The sequence below is a fragment of the Hyalella azteca genome, unplaced genomic scaffold (assembly GCF_000764305.2).
Source record: "Hyalella azteca isolate HAZT.00-mixed unplaced genomic scaffold, Hazt_2.0.2 contig9798, whole genome shotgun sequence".
In the NCBI taxonomy this organism is placed as follows: Eukaryota; Metazoa; Arthropoda; class Malacostraca; order Amphipoda; family Hyalellidae; genus Hyalella; species Hyalella azteca.
The window spans coordinates 122,153-142,966 of NW_025939858.1; the positions used below are offsets into that span (position 1 = coordinate 122,153).

The 20,814-nt window shown below is 37.2% G+C and overlaps 2 non-coding genes across 2 annotated transcripts; both read left to right on the forward strand.

Moving 5' to 3' along the window:
- The first annotated feature begins 15,619 nt into the window (after nt 1–15,619).
- Nucleotides 15,620–15,693, forward strand: Trnan-guu. Its single transcript has one exon. It is a non-coding gene; the product is annotated as a tRNA-Asn (tRNA).
- A 4,160-nt stretch (nt 15,694–19,853) lies between these two features.
- On the forward strand, nt 19,854–19,926 carry Trnat-ugu. The gene has a single exon. It is a non-coding gene; the product is annotated as a tRNA-Thr (tRNA).
- Nucleotides 19,927–20,814: the final 888 nt, after the last annotated feature.

The following is a 20,814-nucleotide window of genomic DNA, read 5'->3' on the forward strand; positions in this document are numbered from 1 at the left end:
TTGAATACTATGCGTCTCTATACATAATTTAAATCACTTTTCCTGTTAAGTTTGTGTACTTACATACATTAAAATACGATTTTTCAAGTGTACGAATATTTATTTCCCCCACTGTATAACTCGCCAGCGCATGAGTCGAGCACTTCTCTTAGACAACTGAACATTGCCTCAAAGCGTTATCAAATGCGATGAGAGTTGCTATCACATAATAAAATCGCAGCAATAAAGAGTTTAACCTTTTGACAACATGATTACAAGTTATAATCGATTTCTAATATAGAACATCTACCTCGAAAGCCGTCTTCACCTTAAAGAGCCTTCATCTAGCCGTCTTCACCTTAGCGATGGCATCGTAGATTGACAGCGCTTATTTACGTACAACAGTAAATCATTACGATTATCACAATAAAAACAAAGTCGTTTGACAAAATAATCGCACATTAAAGCAAATAAATCATCGGTCAAGTAATAATTTACAATTAACATATCATAGAAATAAGTTTAAACGTGGTCGGGGCTAGCAGACGACGAGTCGCTCTTATAGCAGACGATTGTAACTTAATTAACGCTACCGATAGATAATATCACAGCAAAAGAGATTCTTTGTTACAGTCACGAAATAAAAATCGGTCTACGCATTACTTAGTCATACATTAGTTAAATCCTCGAGTTAACAAAATAATATCTCACTCAAATGAGATTTCATATTTCCGTCATAAAATAAATGTAGCCAACCATTAACTGTCACTAATCTCAACACAAGATCATCAGTAATTGAACGTGCAGTTAAACCGGTACTTCTAGAACGAAAAAAAAAATATCACGAAATATGTATCTCGTTATACACGCAACTACTCAGTCACGAACACAATATTTAAATTTATTCATATAATGTTCAAGTTATTATTTATGTAATCCAAACACGTAGACAGAGCCATTAATTCAATTAATATCACCTAATCTGAACTAAGAACATAAAAAATTTTATTCCTTAATCACATATCTATGATTATATCGTCCATCTTATTCGGGCGTGCGTCATAAATTGATTGAAATTTAAAGTCAATTTTCGAGAAATTGAACGGATTGCTAACTATACTTGATCTTACATATTATAATTTATATTTTATAGAAGCACTGAATAAACAATAACGGGCTGAATATGTCATTATAGGAAGAATCGGTTATGGGCAGGTGTTTGATTCCAACGAGTGAAATACGTTAATAAATTATGGGGCACGTAAATTTTAGGAACATGCAGGTGTCAAATTTATGATCAAGTCCCTCAACAATTATAAAACGTTTGTTAATTAAGTCATGGTTAGAAAGCGACCGTTTCAGCTTATCAATCTTGTAAAGCTTGCGAGTCGTTGTAGTCATTTTGTTTTGCAGAGTTTGCGTATAAACATAAAGTCAGTATCTAATACTGTTCATTACTCTAATGTTCAAGAGTACAATATGAGTACAATACATGTACACGAGTACATGAGTACAATAATATTGACAGATATTATTTATATCAATAATTTGCGCCTATATATGAGCGATCTTAAATTGAGTAATTTTCTGCAAGGTATACGATAATATCGATTCAAGGCAAAGGATCCGATTTATACTGATATTGTACAGCGTATATAATATATTGATATTGTACAGCGTCATTTATATTACCACGACCATGATTTATATTGATATTGTACAGCGTATATAATATATCGATCTTGTACAGCGTCATTTGCCTCCACGATGATTTATATTGATATTGTACAGCGTCATTTGTCGCGATGATTTTTCACCAGCCACAATATGGCCTCTTTAGCTAAGGATAGAATTTGTAGCCAGATCGTCCTTGAATATCATTCCTCTGCAGCGATAAATAAGCCAACTTTAAAATGGACTCTAGCTGGGGACAGACTGTAAAGACTGTAAAGGGTAGAGGAAAGCTTGTCATTACCAGCCTTCAAAGAAGGCCATCAGATTTTTTTTATCAAGTGTTACAAACAATCGCTGCTCTAAATGACTTGCCCTTTAACGTACAACGCAAGCCATATAGGCCCATTTGACTGGCTCGGCGGCCAATAATAATTAAGGATGTTATCATATGTTAAGGATGTAGTATATGTTAACTAATAATAAAGAGCGGCATCAAGTGATACCATTAAATCGGCATCTGCGAATGTCAGTTAGATGATCAAGAACACTCAATTATCGGTGCAAATCTGATATGCTTATGATTTTGTCTAGGAATTGCGTGTCATGTTTGGACACAACTCTGATATTTGCTGCTTTAGCATACATCAAATTTAACATCGGGTTAAAAATTTTTAAATGAAAAAAATCAAATTCGAAAGAAACACGAATAATATTTACCAATATATCAATTCAAGTTTGTTTCAATTAATGTTCGTTTGATAAGAAAATTGATTTTTCAATCATATATATATAGTCCATATGGATTTGGTATTTCATTCATGTAAAAGTGTTGTTTGATTTATAATCTCATATCTTCGTGAAGTATTTGTTTCGCTTTCAGCTTTACACTTATACATATAAAATGAACATCATTTATTCCGTCAATACAATTACTTATATTTTGAAAATTTTTGATTTGATGGAACTCTTAAATTTAATTCAACACATAACAATTTTCAAGGAAAAAAGTGGAAAGTTATGGGAACATAATACAATTATATAATGACTCAATTATATATTGCCAGGCAACATTTCAATGCTTGATCAATAATATTACAGTTGAGACGTGTGTAAGGATTTACACAGTCGAGTTTGGATTCAAATTTTTATTTAATCAAACGAATTCAAAAGAAGTAAAATTGGCTGGATGCATCAACTGCGCTCTTAGTAATAGCCAAGATGAATTGTAAGGTTTTCCTTTATTTATTTATTCGTCCTCCTGGTAGCAGTTACGAGGAAGTGAAATTTGGTAAGCAATAGCGACGAATAACATAAGGTTTACTTGCTCCGAGCGTGGCTAAGTTTAAAGGGCTCCAGATGGGGTCTCCCAGGTGCTGCGACGTAGCCGTGACGCCAGACAACGTAGACGTTACGTATAAGAAATAACGCAGCAAGGAGGAAAGGCTCACCGACAGCACTGGACTCAAAACTTGAGAACGTTGATAATAAAAAGACATAAACATAATCTCGGTCAGGTTCGTACAGGATTGGACTATAAAATTAATAATCAGCAATTTCAGTAGCAAAGATCAAATTAATTTAAAAATCCTTCGACTGACCTGAGGTTTTTAATGCCCAGTGTTACGACTTTACGAAAATTGAATGAATGAAGAGTTTAATTTGAGAAATTTAGAGGAAATCAGTCAGAGGAGTATAGGAAGTTGGACGGAAAAAGACAGCAAGAATATCTAAAGGTTTCACTGCGTGTTGAAAGAAGATGAAAGATTTAAATTAGGATTGCATATTCCGAAACAGTATAGCCAACTATCATCGTGAATTGCACGACCCCATTTCTGGCAAAAATAGAACTATTGATATTTGATAAACTTAAATTATACTTTGAAATGATTTAAAATATTTTATTTAATTTGGTATATATTTAACAACCATATATTTAATAACTTTGATATACATGTGATATAGATATCGAAATAAATTCAATATATATATTTGAAATAAAATTAAACTTTGCTATAGATTTGCAATATATTAGATATCAATTTGATATAAATTTACTTAAAATGATACACTTAAAAATGTGTCCAACTTCCCACAGGAGCAAAAATAAGCATAGTTAATGCAAACCAAACAAAAGTAAAGTGACACGGCATTCGCACAAAATAAGGGACAGCGAATTAGGTTTATAGGAAGTTTGAGAAATACTTAATGAATGACGAGAATGATGCTTCTGGAGACACTGATTAGTTGGTGGCACAAAACTGTAGTTCGAAAGTATCACAGTGTGACGACCACCGCTCGGAACTGCTTAAATGAATCTAAGAAATCTTACGAGCTTGTTCGCCCAGTCTCGGACATTGACTTGTCCGCACAAGCTGGACAAGAGGCAACCGCACTCGTTCGGAAATAAATAATTCAAGATTACCTTTATTATTATGGAAGATTGTTTGGAAATAATATTTAGCTTGGAAATTGAAGAAATAATCGGTGAGAAATTTATAATTTCTCACACGTGTTGGAAAATATCGACCGACATATCGGTTGCTGTCGCTCGCGGACGCCGACAATTTTTTTTAATTTGTGTAGAACATTCAGTTGTAAATCAAGTAGTTTTATTTATTGATAAGGGGGGTTATTCGTCACGTTTTCTCTAGCTAGCTAGGTAGGTTATCAGCTTCTCTAATATAATCTGTAGCCTAGATTTATAAACTTTTATCAAATTTGACTAATTTTTGAATTTTTCTTCATCCTATCTGTTAGGGCAGCATATACATGTATAATGTTGGAAGCTCTCTGTAATGATCTTTCGTGTCGAGGTTCAATAAAAATCTCCCAATTAATACAATTACTTTGATTAACGAAAAGTGAAATTAAGAACATTTTGGATAAAGCTAAATAGAACATAGGTTTAGAACTTAGTTTCTTGGCACAGAACTGTTTCTTTATTCAAATGCTATAGAGCTCAGCACAGAACGTAGTTCCACACAACACAGCAATAGAGTTCAGTATATGCACGATCACCGAATCTTCAAGATATATGTGCTTCTTGTGATCCTCTATCCTGGTTGACTCAAATTTACAATCAGTCAGATAATTTCCCTAACTAGCTATCTCACATAGTATCAGCAAACAGATAATAAATACAACATTGACACATGTAATATCGACAGTAGAATATCTCAAATCTAGAATATTACGCATACCTCTGCAGTTGCTTGAATTCACAAACTATATAGTCCTTGCTTTTGTCCCAAAACAAGTCTGCTATACAGCTAGGATCGTCAACACCTTAACTTTATTCTACCTTCCACACTTTAGTTACCTTTGTTCTTCTTTTCAATCGGTTTCCCGAAGTACTCCTGAATATTTAGCTAAGATCCCTACACTTTCCCACAACAACTTAGGTCCAATAATTTTTCCCGCTTCTCTTATTAATTAAAAATTAATTTAATAATAAAATTAACTTAAGAATTTTGATGAACATGTGCGTTCCGGTTTCATAGAACAAATTTAGAATAACTAGATGTTGACGCTCCCCAAATTTGTTACTATATGCATGGCCATTACGTTGTTATTCGACGGAACAATAGATAATTTGTAGCTATCCCTAAGTTCATGCTCCAGCAATCAGATATTGTGTCTCATCTGACCGATGCATCATAAGTTCATCCGACGCTTAGTCATAGAAATCTGTATAAAATCCTTCGAACTTGTCCTACAGGTTTAGTGGCCATGACTAAACTATCCTGCGAATTTTTAACGTTATTCCAGTCAGTCACTGGGACTGAGGGCTCACGTGTACGTGTGTATAGGTCATCGATTGGGGCGGTCAGTCGTGTCTCTAATCACGAGCGGACAAACGTACACAGAGATCGGTAGGCAACAACTAAAAAGAAAACGTTCGTCATGTGACAATTAAATGGTCGCAGCGCTAATTGCGTCAGCTGTCACGTAGAAATAGCATTGAGAAAAAAAATGGAGTCAAACTTTATTCGAGAATTGGGGTTATTATTTAGTTAGATACAGGCGAGAGAAATGTATCTCCTCTTACAAACTCACTGATTGATAATCAAGTGTTTACATAAAAATTGAGATACTGAAATGTTCTATACTCAAATGTTTGCTAATAGATTATTTTAGAGCTCAATGTGTCCATATACAGACATTGTAATTCAAACAAGCTCAAATTACAGATAGATAATTTATGTTTACAAAACGTATTCTAGAGTTTCATCACATAACGATAGACTTTAAACTATGATTTTTATTGTAGGCTTCTTGCAGATAAAAATAGTACAAATAAAATAAAAACCTGAATTAACTCTAAAACTGGGTGTGTCCTAGNTCTTATACACATCTAGATGTGTATAAGAGACGAGGGTACGGGAGGGGAAGTCGCTGAGGAATTTAAAGGTACTGCGAGTATTCCCAGAAGTCAGAATGAACGCAGAGGGTGGCAATGTTTGGGGGAGTTTTTGAGGGTGGCTCTGCCCCACCTCTCTTTTGCCCTCACTTCCTACTTGACAACAGCGTGGCCTTTGGTTCAACGCGAAATCCGTTATGTTTTAACTTCAGCAATATCAGCAAAGAACTTGAGATAAATCGATCGCAACATGTCGGTTCAAAGACCTGGACGGGTTAGGGTGACTAAGAACGACAAGCTTGCGTGCGCGCATGCCCGCTGCGACCCGCGGCTCTTCCGCTCTTCCGGATTCGTCATCACTTCCGGCTAGGTCGGTAACACGGACTTCCTGCCCTTCCTTCCCATGCTGATCTTTCATATATTCGGAACCAGCAAAAATGATTAATGATATCAAACCTTTAACACAAACGATGGATGTTAAATTGATAAATTACTTGATGTTGAAGCTATATTCCAGAAGCGTACGGGGGCGTTACAAGTAGTAGTTCAATTATTAAAGCAAAGTAATTTATCAGGCCGGATCTGTGCCATATACTTTCTAACACCAGCTCGAAAAATCATTCATTGGCGCATAATCTAAATATCTGTGATCGCATTAACCATTCATGCAGTTTGATAATATACATAATATATGATATCTCATTTAAAGGGCCTTAACTTTGTACCATCTACGCATATGCGCTCAGTAATGCAAACCTTAAAGCTATTTTTACATTAAATTATCACAAAAAAAGCTCTTTAATTACCCCGGTATTTTCATTAAACATTTACAACAATGTCACTTACGACTACCCTAAATAGCAAGCCTGAATACCACGTCGTACGTGGCACAGAAATAGTTTATTTTTAATTTATTATGAAAAAATATACACTTCTTTTAAAGCATGATATATAATCATTAAAATGCGTCCACTCATGCAAAAGCTCAAATTTGATCAATATGGTAAAATGATGAAAAAATAATTATTAACAAAAATCCCATACGTAATTTCAAATAACTTCTCCGTATAGAACTAACTAGAATATTTATATATATAGGTACTGAATTTACCCCCAACGAAGCTCGATTGCGTTATTCGAGCATTACCGCGAGTGTTATATAGTTGCTAGCATGCACATCACAGTGCACATATCGTACGCATACGAATACATATCGTGAGCCTAGCGGTACACGTCGTGCATCCTAAAACAATTTGTGTGCATCACAATATAACGCAGCTTGTGTATCACAATGCGCATGGTGCGCATCACAACACATCTACAAGAGTTACCCCTCGCCCCGCTGCCCTCACTCCGCCTCCCTCACGTCATCTGCATGTGCAATCAATAGCTCCCTTACTTTACCTGCAGGTTTCGTTATTTTATGTCTCGTTGCTTTTATTTTGTGTATGTTTCCGTGTCTTCGTTTATCATTCATTCATGTAAATAAGTACTCAACGTGCTTTATTGGAAGATAATTTTGTAGCTTATTGTCTGTAAATACGTTAATACAAATCATGTTTTGTGACGTTTAGCTATTTTGAATGTCTTTTGTTTTATGTCACGGACTTTTTTGGCATTTAGTACCTTTTACTTATCTATATTCATATTTTTGTATGAAATTTTTAGATAATATACATGCTTATATTGTTAATACAATCTTCACAGCTACATTTATTTTGCTCCTGATCGTTCTAGTTACCTGCTCGTGTTGCTGTTTGTTAACGAGTTGAACCATATCGAAATTTTGTATCGACACCTGACAGCTGACGGTTCATGGCTCCCTCACCATACTTATTCTCGTCTAAAACTTCTATTGAGAGATAAACTTTTTCATTAGTTGTGTCCTCATCATAATTTGGACATTCTTGCAATTCATGTGTAAAGTTTTCTAATTCATATTGAGATATTAATCGACTTCGACACTAATTTATGCGTATGTAAGTTTAAAGGGAATTAACCTATGACAAATTAACGTCCAGCCATTGAATAATGTTCAGTACTCCTCTCAGGAATTATATTAGAATATCAGTGTGACAGATACTCCAATGTTTGAGGAAGCAATGTAAAATGTTCTACTGATTCTATCTATTATCTATCGTCAGGGATAAGGTCAGCTCTCAACCCGCTACACATGCCATGGCTTCCGAGTGTTAACCCCAGACATGAGTGTCATTTCAACATAATAAAATTTTTAAAAATTTTCCCATTTCATCAGGTGGCTGTTGAAATCATGAAGATATTTCTACTTAAAGATCCATCGTCAGTTTTTTTAATAACACGAAGATATTATGCGAGCCTTTAACCATCGGCTGTTTAAATATTGAAAATGTTTTCTGCTGAAGATAAAACGTCTGCTGTAATTGAGTCATGATGACGACCGACTTTAAAAAAGTGAGATTTTTACTGGAATGTTATGCGTTTACCTTTTATTATCATCAATTAATCTAATATCGAAATCATTAAGCCCGAAAAATCGTCTGCGTAAGTGTACAACGGTACATAATTATATAGTTTCTTATATATCAGAAAAATGATTATAGCTTCCAATCAAAAGTGCCAAGCAGAAAAACTTAGAGAGACTAAATACACATGCATGGAATCCAATACTAAAATTTAAAAAAATTAATTACCAAGGTTGAATTATAAAGAAGGATGAATATGAACTGCTTGCAACTCTTTAAGAGCATTTGCGCTCTATGACCTGAATACACGCCAAATTTTATTTATTTATCTTTTTATGCAGAAATAGCAATAAATTATCTGATAACAAAGGACTTTGTCGTATTCGCATAGATTCACCCTACAAAATTAATCGTTATCAATGTTCCACACATTTATTTATTCGTCTAGATTGCAAATTTGTCATAGTATTCGTGACATAAGCATGATTTTTATCGCTAATTCCTTAACTACTCTTGTATTTACAATTCAATTCTGAAGGCGGAGGCCTAAGCCTACCGGGTTTGGCAGTGGGCCAAAGTCATGCGTAAGCGAACACAGCAGACTGGCCCACTGGCGACCTCAGTCATGGAAAGAAGTCTTGGTCGATGCGGCGAGGTCGATGACGCGGCCGAGCTACTGGGATAACTTCGTGATGGTATCTTGCCTGCTGTCACAAAGACCTGCAGCATTTAACGGGCTTGTTTTCTGGATTATGTTTAGTATTAAGAGGAGTAGGTAGTGGGCGTGGGAGAAACGTAGGAACGTAAGAACAGTGGCACTGTTCTTACGTTCCTACGTTTCTACGTTCCTACTGTGGGGAACGTAAGAACAGTGGCACTGTTACTTTGGTAGCAAGAAGATTGTATGATTGAGTAGTGCCAAGGTGACTTGGCTGGCGCATCAGCACCCAGCCAGGTTGTTAATGTGAGATATTAAGGGTAATGTCGAGTAGCAGGTTATGAACATTCTTACTTGACGGGTGCGTGATCTTGAACTTTCGTGAGCTTACAATATATTTCTTATTTAATATCAATATATTAGAAGTTTGAGCAATTATTGAATGTATGAGAAACTTGTTGAAACGATCCTACGCAGTGCAGAACCATGTAAATTTCAGTTTGTTTTCTAAAAATTTTCAACATATGATTCGTTCATTCAAAAAAGGATTATTTGAAAGCTCGCCATATCTATTTCACTATTTGTATATATCGGACTTGAACTTGAACCTTCATCGATCGATAATAACTTGGTTAATGGTTACTTTTATCGGTTTCAACATATCGCATAAAAACCGTTCAACATTAACAAGTTCACCACATAGTTCACCACATATCACACTATTTACTTTGATCTTGTGTGTCTGTTACGATGTATTGCATAAATCTGCGAATGTTGTGATTAATTAATTGGGACTCTGTCACACCATGTAGTAGGATGCTTATGCTATAGTAAGGAATGGTATGCAGAAGCATTATAGGGTATGCAGAAGCATTATATTTATAGTAGGTGCGTGGGAGGATGTTAAACTCACAGCAGAATAATCCAGTAAAACTGTGAGAATCATCGGATCCAATTACACCTTTTAACATAACAGTGAACATCATGTGAACATCATCATGGTAGTGCATTAGTGTTACATGAGGATCCAATAGGTTAGGTCTATGCAGTGAATCATCGCAGGTTCTTCCTCACATCGAGACTCATCCTATATAGCTGCCCCATATGTCGCAATCAATGCACGCCGCAGCTACTGCTCACATCACGCAGTAATTTAATAGCTTCAACTCTTCTCTAATTCTCTGTCCCTTAAAGTGGAATATTTTAGCCTATAAACAAATGCTAAGGTAATTGTTGATGTCGTCGATCACAAAATTTGAAAATCGCGTCACAATCATGTACTTTCAACTCCTTTAGCACGAAAATAACTATTAAAATTTGTATAAATTAGTTAATTGGTACTGGGTCTCTTCTAAAGACAAATCGTTCAAGAAGAGAAATGTCTAGAAATGAAATTTATTCATAGGTTTAATTTTATGCAAACAGAATTTCATTCGCTTTACAGTAACCAGCGCACAGCAAATATTAGCAGCAAATTGCAGTGCTCCGGACGCCGACGGACGGCCTACGATTCGGATACCAACTTGGATAACGACCGCGAGAGTCTCCTCTTCACTCAAGTCCTTTACGGGCAGAAGAAATCGGGATGCATTAATTCTGCCAAGTTTATTTTTTCTTGATGTATCTCAAGCTTTAAATTTCGCCAGATGAGTTGCACAGAGGCAGTCTTTCCGATTCCAATTGTGCTAAGAAACATCCGAGTTATTGCAATAACGTGACTTAACGAGGCCGCAACACGCTTCTTGTTCCGTGACCACTTGCAACTAGAGCCAAACGCCATACGTGCCAAACACCACCAGAATAATATCTGTCAAAAGTTATAACCAAAATTTAGAACAATATAACCTACACAACTTATAAATAATCAACTCTAAATTATTGTTTGCTAAAGTAGCTGAAGAAATATTTTGTATATGGGGGGAATTTGAGTTCATTTTGAAATAGAAAGTTAAGTTGCCATTGCTCCGGTCCCGCCTACAGTTCCTGGTATTCCGCAACTTAGACCGTCAGAGTCTATTGCTGAGAACGTGTTGCACGTACCTTATCGTTCGTACTATACTATTATTGTACTCAAATATCTACGAATATTGTGAATAGTCATATCCAGTGCGCAAGAAAGTCTTTTGCATCTTTTATCCTGCTCATCTTTAACGAAAAGTCTTGGTTTGAGGTAAGTGAGTGAGTTACACCCTTTCGAATGCTAAACATAACCTGCTACCTATAGGTCGCCCAAGGACCTTGAGATGTTCGTGTTTTGTTTGTTCACTGACTTCACTCAGTCAATAGTGTCTAAATGAATTACATACTTCAACAAATGATATTGCGCGCTGCAAAATCCGTAACATTTCCATGTTAAGTTTTTAGATTTTGGCAGTAGTTCGTAGTCGTAACCTGCTATTTATCTTGTTTTTTTTTTCTGACTGACGTTCAAAAATATAGCCTTCTCATTTCTATTTCGACGACGTTTACTTCAACATGGACTCGCTATAACTGGCGGCACATAGCAGTTGACAATTGACGTAATATGCATAATCCTATAAACGAGATTGCTCTGAAATTAGACGGATTTCACGCTCTGCTGCCAAGGGTACGGTGTGTCGCTAACGGTCGCGTATCAAAAATTCAGGCGCCACCCGCAATGCAGCGTGCGTACCTAACTGATTGACCTTCGAGTTTTAAATAGCTGTTTATTCCGGCATCATTGCTAAGGTAAGTAAGGTTAAACTTTTCAAGATTGACTATTGATTTTCATTACCAAATTAATATTAATGTTAATAAGCTTTTATATAAACGAGGTTTATAAAGAGCCACAAAATATAGAAATTTCTGTGATCAATTAAATTGGTTGAAGCTTAGACTATGATTGTTGTAGTTAGGACTTGAGAGGACTACGTTTGACCTGGCATTTCCATGCAGATCAGTTCGTTAGAATCCCCCAATGCGTTACTAGTATTTTCCTTAACTATGTTGCAATCGTGTCGGTAGTTTTCAAGAAATCCTGGGAAGCTAAGGCGTCATCTTGATGGCTCATGAGAAGAAGTCAAGGAATTGTTTTCGGTGCACGCCTGCTCCTTCCAGTGAATTAGTTTACCAATGCATCCTTCATGCCGATTATGCAGTGCAGCTGTTCACCGTTACATTTTCTTCTGACTTGCCTCTTGATAGTTATTAATTGGCTGGAAATCAATGTTGGATTGTGTTTGTTAGTGCATTAATTACATTGTTACAATGCAACTGAATAGAGGTTATGTATTGTGTTCAGTGTTCATTTACGAGGCTGTAATCTGTTGACATTATCCTCAATACGGTACTTGGTAATATTCTAATGGAAATTATACTACTCATACAAATTACTGTGTAATTGTATACGTATTTAAATATTGGCACAGTTTGTTGAAAATTCTTGCGTAGATCGCATGAACAATACTGCTAATTGTTCGTAGAATTAAACTATCTGTATGTTTGATAAACTTGCTCTGACTTTTGTGCACATGAACATTGTACGTAAGTGCTGAAAACATCGATATTGTTCGTGGCAATAATTCTGACCTAAGAGCAATTGAACCTATAAATAATCCAGTTTGCTCCGGAGTGGTTTTCTCTCAGTTTTGAGACGACTTACCGCCTACCGGTCATGAACATTGAGCATGTGTAACGAAATGCATTACATTTTCAGTGCTCCGTACATTTTCTGTGCCCTGTACATTTTCTGTGCTCCGTACATTTTCTGTGCTCCGTACAGTAGTAGTTTTACGACACGCTTCATGTTGCACCATTATACTGGAAGCAACTAGTATTAGCTATTTTACTTTTTGGTGAAGTTTTTGTTACAAGCTAAACTAATCGAACGGAGAAGTGAGGGTAATATTTGAATTAATATTTAATTTCTTTGTGTTTTGTAGCAACAAAATTGTACTGGTTAACTGATGCGTCGAATTATAAGTTTTTTACAGTAGTCTGCAACGTACCGCAATGGTACTGATGATTTGATTTGTTTTTATATGTTATCGTAAAAAGTATTGAGGGTGTGTATGATTGACCTGCACAAGTATAACTATAATCTGTGTAAGTGATGCAATAGGCTCTAGTGAGTGAGCTATCTAGCTGTTGTCTTGCTTCTGGAAGTCCCTTTCTGGAAAACGCGTTGAAAATATCACGGTTCTTCGTAGCGTGCGTGACGTGAGGCTCCATTTATATACGTTGTTCGTCTGCAGACGAACCAACTAACGCAAGAGCGAACAAACACCAACTGGAACCACGAACTTGTATATGGTGGCACTTGTCGTATTGTGCACTTTACTCTTGTCTTCTTCCTCCTCATGCTTGCCTAAATTGGGATGTTGCGTTGTTTCCTTTATTACCAACGAATAAGTTTTGTCGGTGAAAGCAGGTGAGATTTCTCATTTTCACTGAGTTCTCATTTTATTTAATCGGTAATTAGTGAGTCGCTTTGGAAGTGTCGGCTGGAATGGACTTCTGACGGAATACGGACGTGTCTCCAAATTTAGAACAGCTGAGCATGAATTCCCCTGCGAGTGTTTGGTGTGTGCATAACGATAGCCTTAGGTCCTTCCAGCACTGGCTAAGTCTACAGGAGTATAGAACATTTGCCTCTTGTCGTCGTCGAAAGAGTGGGGGAAAAAAGGTAGAAAATGACGTGTACACGCGGATTGCAGAGAGTGTAACGATAGAGGGAAAGTCCCGCTTCTTCTTACGTCGTCATCTTCCGATGACGAATGACGCTGTTCCGCTATGACGAATCTTTTTTCAGGGGTGCGGATTTCAGTATAACAATAATGCTTTTTACTGCTCCTTGTTATTTCACACCCGAAAAATACCAGCAATTCGTAAAAATGCATCGAAATAATTTTCATATTTACGTCAAAATTTGTCGACAGTTGAATTATTTATTTTTATATTAAATGACGTTTTTTTCGAAATTCTACGTTTAACCGGCACATCAGTGGTTCCCAACCGGTGCAACGTGTAACCCTATAGTGTTACACGAAAACTTTCGGTATCAGGAACAATGTTTACTCAGTTGTTTATTTCTCTACAATAGTGTTCACGGCTGAGCACAACGTGATCTAGTAATTATTTTGCCGTTACCACATTTTCGACGTTTTATCGTCAAATTCGAACCGGTAATTGCTTGCACATCACATAAAATGTAACTAATACAAGACATGTCCACTAATATTCCGTGTTATACAAATGACACTATATATGCTACTGGATTACAACGTAGTTATTATTTGGTGGTACGTGGCCACTGTACATCAATAAAGTGATTGCTCGAACGCGTAAAAGGTTTCCTAACTATTGCTTGCCAGCCTAATTTGATTATTCGAAAAATAACCCATCGAACTTACAAATGCCCCATTGAACTTTAACGCACTATTTAGTCTGAAACTACATTTTTAAAATTTCTACATTCGTTTACTGCAACATTCTTCGCTGCAGAGCGATTGTATTACATTCAATAGCGGAAATATTCCTAGTCAATTTTGTACTGAATTTTTTTATAGCCGATAATTTTAATCGTAGGAATTAGGTAATAAATCTCACATTGCGGTAAAATCTTGCAAGGCAATCTCAGGTTAGGTCACATGGACTCCAGCGTTTAGGACTTTAGGGGTTTCGCCGCCACGCGTTTCCTTCAACTGAAAACATCTGCTGTGCTGCCTGTCTGGAGGCACATTGAAAATTTCTTTTTCTTCTATGGTATAACGGTGTTAATTAAGAGAACATGTTTTCCTACTGAAATCAACGATACAAGAATTGATACTCATTTTCATTTTTAAAGTAGAGCAAGAAAGAATAACATTTTGTAAATGAACTTAATGGTAGAGCTATTTATAAAATATTTACTTCTTCGATTGTTATATATACCTGGTGAATTCTCATTTATGAATTCTCATGTATTTATTTATACCTCGCATTTTCTCATTTATGAAAAAAATGCGCTATTGTGCTCGTCATGTCCGTCTGTCTGTTTGTCCGTCTGTCCGTGACTTCACGTTACGAGAAAATGCGCTCTCTGTCACTCACTGCAGTGAGTACTGAGTTATATTTTTTATGCACCTCACGAATCAATTGACAGGATTCGTACAGAACTTTGATAATAAACAAACACCAGCTTTTTTGCGTTATTGCTCCTTGTGCTTAATATTTTACGAACCTGAGCAGTATTTCCATAGTTCTAAAACCATTTGAAGAGAAACTTGCGCTAGACGCTCTTCATGCTATGGTCATGAGAAACGTGAAAGCTAGGGTAACCATCAAACTAATTAAACATAAAAAATTGGTTTGAATAAATTAGTTTAGTTGTAATTTCTAAAATAATATCTTGACATGCTGACTACGATCACCGTATTAATCATGATTTTGCTTTTGCAATGTTATAACCAACATTACCTTTACTCTCATTATTGTAATGATATTCGTACGACAGCCCTCACGATGGTATCATTGTCAACATGCCAGTTCCTGACTACGTGCATCGCCTCCGTGGCGCAATTGGTTAGCGCGTTCGGCTGTTAACCGAAAGGTTGGTGGTTCGAGCCCACCCGGGGGCGAGCATTTTTTTCCTGAAGAAAACTGCTCGGAACTACCGTTAGATGCGGACCGCCACTGTCTCTTGTGCTCTTATAAATCGATTGAAAATATTATGTTAAATTCAATAATGTTTATGACTTAACATTTTTCATCAATTAAACGAGCAAATATTACCATGCTCCCCTGAAGGCACTATTAAGTTAAGAACACTGGTAAGGAAGTAAATAATCAGGCCAGGTATCCTGACTCATATTCAGACCGTACGTTCACTAAGCATCTTGAATTTTACAATTACAAATGTTTATTCCAAAGCATTTGTTAGGCGCATTTAGAAAGTTTTTGATAAAATTCTATCGTTCGTTCATTACCCTGGGTGTTGTGCATCACATTGCTCACTTATACAGCGTGTGCACACAGCTGCATGTGCTATACAGCAGCCTGTGTGTTATGCACCACACAGCTGCATGTGCTATACAGCAGCCTGTGTGTTGTGCACCACACAGCTGCATGTGCTATACAGCAGCCTATGTGTTGTGTAGTACACAGCTGCATGTGCTGTACAGCAGCCTGTGTATTGTGTACTACACATGCAGTAATTGTAATGAATGACTCAGAGTTCCGGTTACGTGTCCTGGCATACAATGACGGTCGTTACAGGATTACGTCGTGCATCGCTATGCATCAACAACAAATAGCGCTTAGCAGTTTTATTGCTATTTTATTTATTATTTTATTATTTGCGTTCATTTTTATTGAAATTAGGAATAAAAATGCATTTTTGTTGCTACCGACCGAAATTATTCGTGTTCAAATACATAAATGCAATTTTTAATAAATATAGCTGAATTCAATCCGCCGCTCAATCCTTTAGCATGACGAAATTCTTCACAAATCGTGCTGTGGCATAAAGCGCCCCAGCAGGAAAATTATTTCGAACGCAGTGTACAGTGAAAACATTCACTATAAAGATCCTCAATAACATGTGATACAAAACGAGGCGCTGCCTAGTGAAAAATTTGACGATGAAAGCGATAGAAAGTTTTTCTTTCACATGGAAAATGCTCATTAAAAGCCACCTACTATTAGCGTTTATGTTTTGTGTAAATCATTGATTTATACTGTACCGTGGATCCTCTTAACTTGATTGTAGTTGCGACCCTTAAGAGTTTACAACTGCTATACATTTGTGGTCGTTTGAGTTTCGATTTAACGATAGCGATGGGATCACCTGCGTAGGTGACTTTGTTGAATAATTTCTTCAGTTCAGTCGTGAATGATCTCGTTATTGCGAAACCCAAGTCGTGAATGACCTTGTAAATGCGAAACCTAAGTTGTGAATGACCTCGTATAATTTCTTATGGTCTATAGGTAAGCAGACTAGTCAGCTGACTCCGTGTTAAAGATTATAAGCTTTGATAAACAAAATTAAGATTGGAACGCTTCACACTCCTGTATCGCGGAAGAAAGTTTTTTTTTGGCCGTCAGAGGCAGCTGTCACTGTTCGATGTCAATGGTCATTGGCCCTTTTACACGTTGCTATGTTCATAATATTTTTCATTCTGCTCATTTACTCATCCCGGATCCTGCTATTCTGTAATTGTTGACCGCACACATGCGGCTTGTAACCAGACTACGAGCGGGCAGTTAGCAGCAGCCGGATATTTCCTCGTGGAACGTTTTAACATCGAGTTTATCTTTCGTTACATTCCTGTGACCGGCATGAAATTCTTCCTTGCAAACATCCGCGTTGGAAATGATCCGCACCGCAACTCTTAACCGCCGCGCACAATAGCGATGGTTTGCTGTACGTTAAATTATCGTTTATTCTTGAATCGTCCTGTATTTTCTGTATCATTATTATGTTATACAGCGTTTCATCCCATACAAAAACTGCTTTTGTGACATCGTGCTTGTATAAAATGCATTTCTCAGATTATCCCCATTTACAAAAAACATTTACGGTTCCAGTCTATACATACTAAAACCATCTCAGCCTTTCTACTTGCGTATCATCTTAACCATAATAGTTAGAACACACCCCAAGCTATACTCATGAAATGCGTGGTGTAACAGCATTGCGTGCTTTACACTCGCCGAGTTCTCCCATTCATAAATACAGTTGTGTAATCTTACTATCATGGCACCCTCGCCAAGTCCATTCATAAAGTGCAGTTGTGTCATGCAGTAGTAAATGATGACGTCACGATGACCTCACCGTCTCCAGCATTTGTGTAATCTGATGCTTGTTGCTGTCGAGTTGTGGTGATACATGTCGCTCATTTTTATACTCACCGACTAGCATACCGAAGTGCCGGAAAAGCTTGTTAGGAATTTAAGATAACGTATCCTGAAGATAGTGTGGCGTGCATTTCTTCCGGCTGTCAGAACGATTGTTGTGGCTTGGTATATTCGAGGAGGAGTATGGAGGGCTTGACACGACATTTGATAGTGGAACATTAAGAATTGAGATAATATTCATGGTCTCGTAGATAGATTGTTTTTCGTTACGACGACTCATCAATGATTCGACAAAATATTTTTTAAATAATACCCACACTATTAGCTACTTGTATATCGTATGCATTGACCCATTATTCTCACACCCCACACAGAAAAATTAATTGATCATTCTGTCCAATAATGACATTTTTTCTACCCATCGCACTGAAAGTCAGGACGACCCTCGCAGTCGCAAAAAGTACAACGCTATTTGGACAAAGACCCATTAATTTCTCTGAGTACACGTGCTACATGTTTCAGTGTGAACCTGGCTGCTGGTGAGAATGTGTGAATCATAAAACAATAGCTCTTCCTACATCATTATACCCACTAGCCTCTTTCAAATATGAAAGCTGCATTTGTGACGTAAATTTTTAATTCCATACAGGGACTTGATCGGTGTTCGGCTGTACGTACGTCAACAAATTTATTGATGTGCACGCGGCACACTTAATTAGATGCATGTACACGACCCTTCAGCATCCGGATGACGTGTATTCTGTAATTGCACCTGAACCAAATTCATCATAACTGCTTCATTGATAAGTTCATTCATTGGAGCTGCATTGATCTTCATTGTTGTTTCGACCGCTTTAGTTGATAACTGTATCCTGGGTCCGCTTGCGATCACTTGGCGCCACTTTATAGCATGCAGGTTCCATTTTAATTCCAGTTATGTCCATTTTAATTCCAGTTATGTCACTTTTAATTCCAATTATGTCACTGCTATTCCCACGCACGCGTTATGTTTTGTATACATTTGTTTCTTATTGCAATGTCTGGACGCTCTGGTCAATGCTCATTGCAAAGGTTATCTTATTTAAGTTATTTTATACTTACAGTCATTGTAGCTGTATTTTCATATATCACTTCGCCTCCCTATACGTCTGTCTCCTTTAATTAATTCTCACTTTCAGTTCATCGCGTAAAAATTTGAACTGTCAATTCAGTTATAATTTATTTTGAAACTTTGACTAAATTTCCGTTTGCCGACTAAATTCTCGTGTGATTTCGCGATTTGGTTTTTCAAATTTTCGTATTTCTCCAACAGCTCGCAATTTTGCTTCATTTTCCTCATCTAGACGTCACATGTTGCAAATTATTTCTACTTACGCCATACCATTACGTACGGAATCGGTCTAATTTTTTTCGCGCAGTAACTTCGTCCTGAAGAAGGTCAGCCGCGAAGATCTCTCCTTCGCGGTTCCCCGCTACTCATACCGGACATGCGCATGACTCATGCGCATGCGCCTGCTCACATATTATGTTCCTGGTGTTTTTTTATGAGTGTTTGTATCAGGTGCTGCTAGCATCTAATTACTAACTGCACCCCTCAAAGTGTACGCTAAAAGTTCTATGGCATTAGTGCCTATTTTTATCTCGTCGTTCAGTTATGCTTTGCTGCCGCATCACTTTTGTTTTAGCATATGTTGTTCCTGCTGAACAGCTGGACGCAGGTTATTTTCATGGCATGTTTAATGTCTATATCGTCCGAAAATACGAATTTTTAATCAGCTGATCAAAGGAATTTATCAACCGTATGAGAATTCTCAGTACTATTTATGGTCTACTTACAGTCTTAATTCTGTAAGCTCAGAACCACGGCTCATACAGTCGATTTTAAACGCTACCAAAATTTATATTTTCATTCATGTGGCATGAGGACAATGGTAGGCTCATCGCCTCCATAGCTCAGTGGTTAGAGCACTGGTCTTGTAAACCAGGGGTCGGGAGTTCAATTCTCCCTGGTGGCAGCTTCTTTTGCAGCGAACACCTCAGCCCGGCCCTGCCAGCACCACGAGTATGTTTGAATAATTTATGCCTTCAAAGTGTACTGCGTGTATGGCCTCTGCCTCACGTGTGTGCCGCTTGTATGGCCTCTGCCTCACGCGTGTGCCTCTCGTATGGCCTGACTGCATGAGCCCTATAACGCGGACGCCGCTCGCTCGTGGGAATTCGTTCTTGTCCGGGTTTTCCGCTGCGGTTCTGTCAACACTCACGACCCCCCTAACACTCACTACCCCCCTAACACTCACGACCCCCCGCCAGGTTCACCCTCGTTTTTTTTCTATTGACCGTAATAAAAACGTGAGTCATTTCGTGACGTCATTTTACCATAGCTGTATCGTGCTAAATCATCCTTCGCAAGTGCAATTCTCTGAAAACAGTACACGGTAAGACCGCTTGTAAATCAATGGTGCTGCATGGGTTATAAGACATGACACGCTTTCGTATTTTCGTTCTCCATACTTAACGGCACTCTTCGGTACGACGTTGCTGCTATTGGGTGCTATAGTAGGCAAAGTATGTTTTCTGACTTTAAATAAAACATTTCGTTATTTGTTGCCAGTGCCTCATAACAAAAAATTTGCTATCCTTCATAAGGTGGAGAATCATCCTTCTGTCCGCTGGTCCTATTACAACAATTCTCTTAACTTCATTTCTTGTTTGTTATATATATATGCTACAAATATTATTATCGATATTTAACACACTTCTACCTGTCCAATCGATCTGAAATTTTGCACACTTACGTAGAGTCGGAGAATCTATCTTGTGCTGATCTTTACTGATCTTGAATCTTTTGAAAGAATAAATAATTTTAAAAATTGTAAAATATATACCTATAATCTTTTATAAAT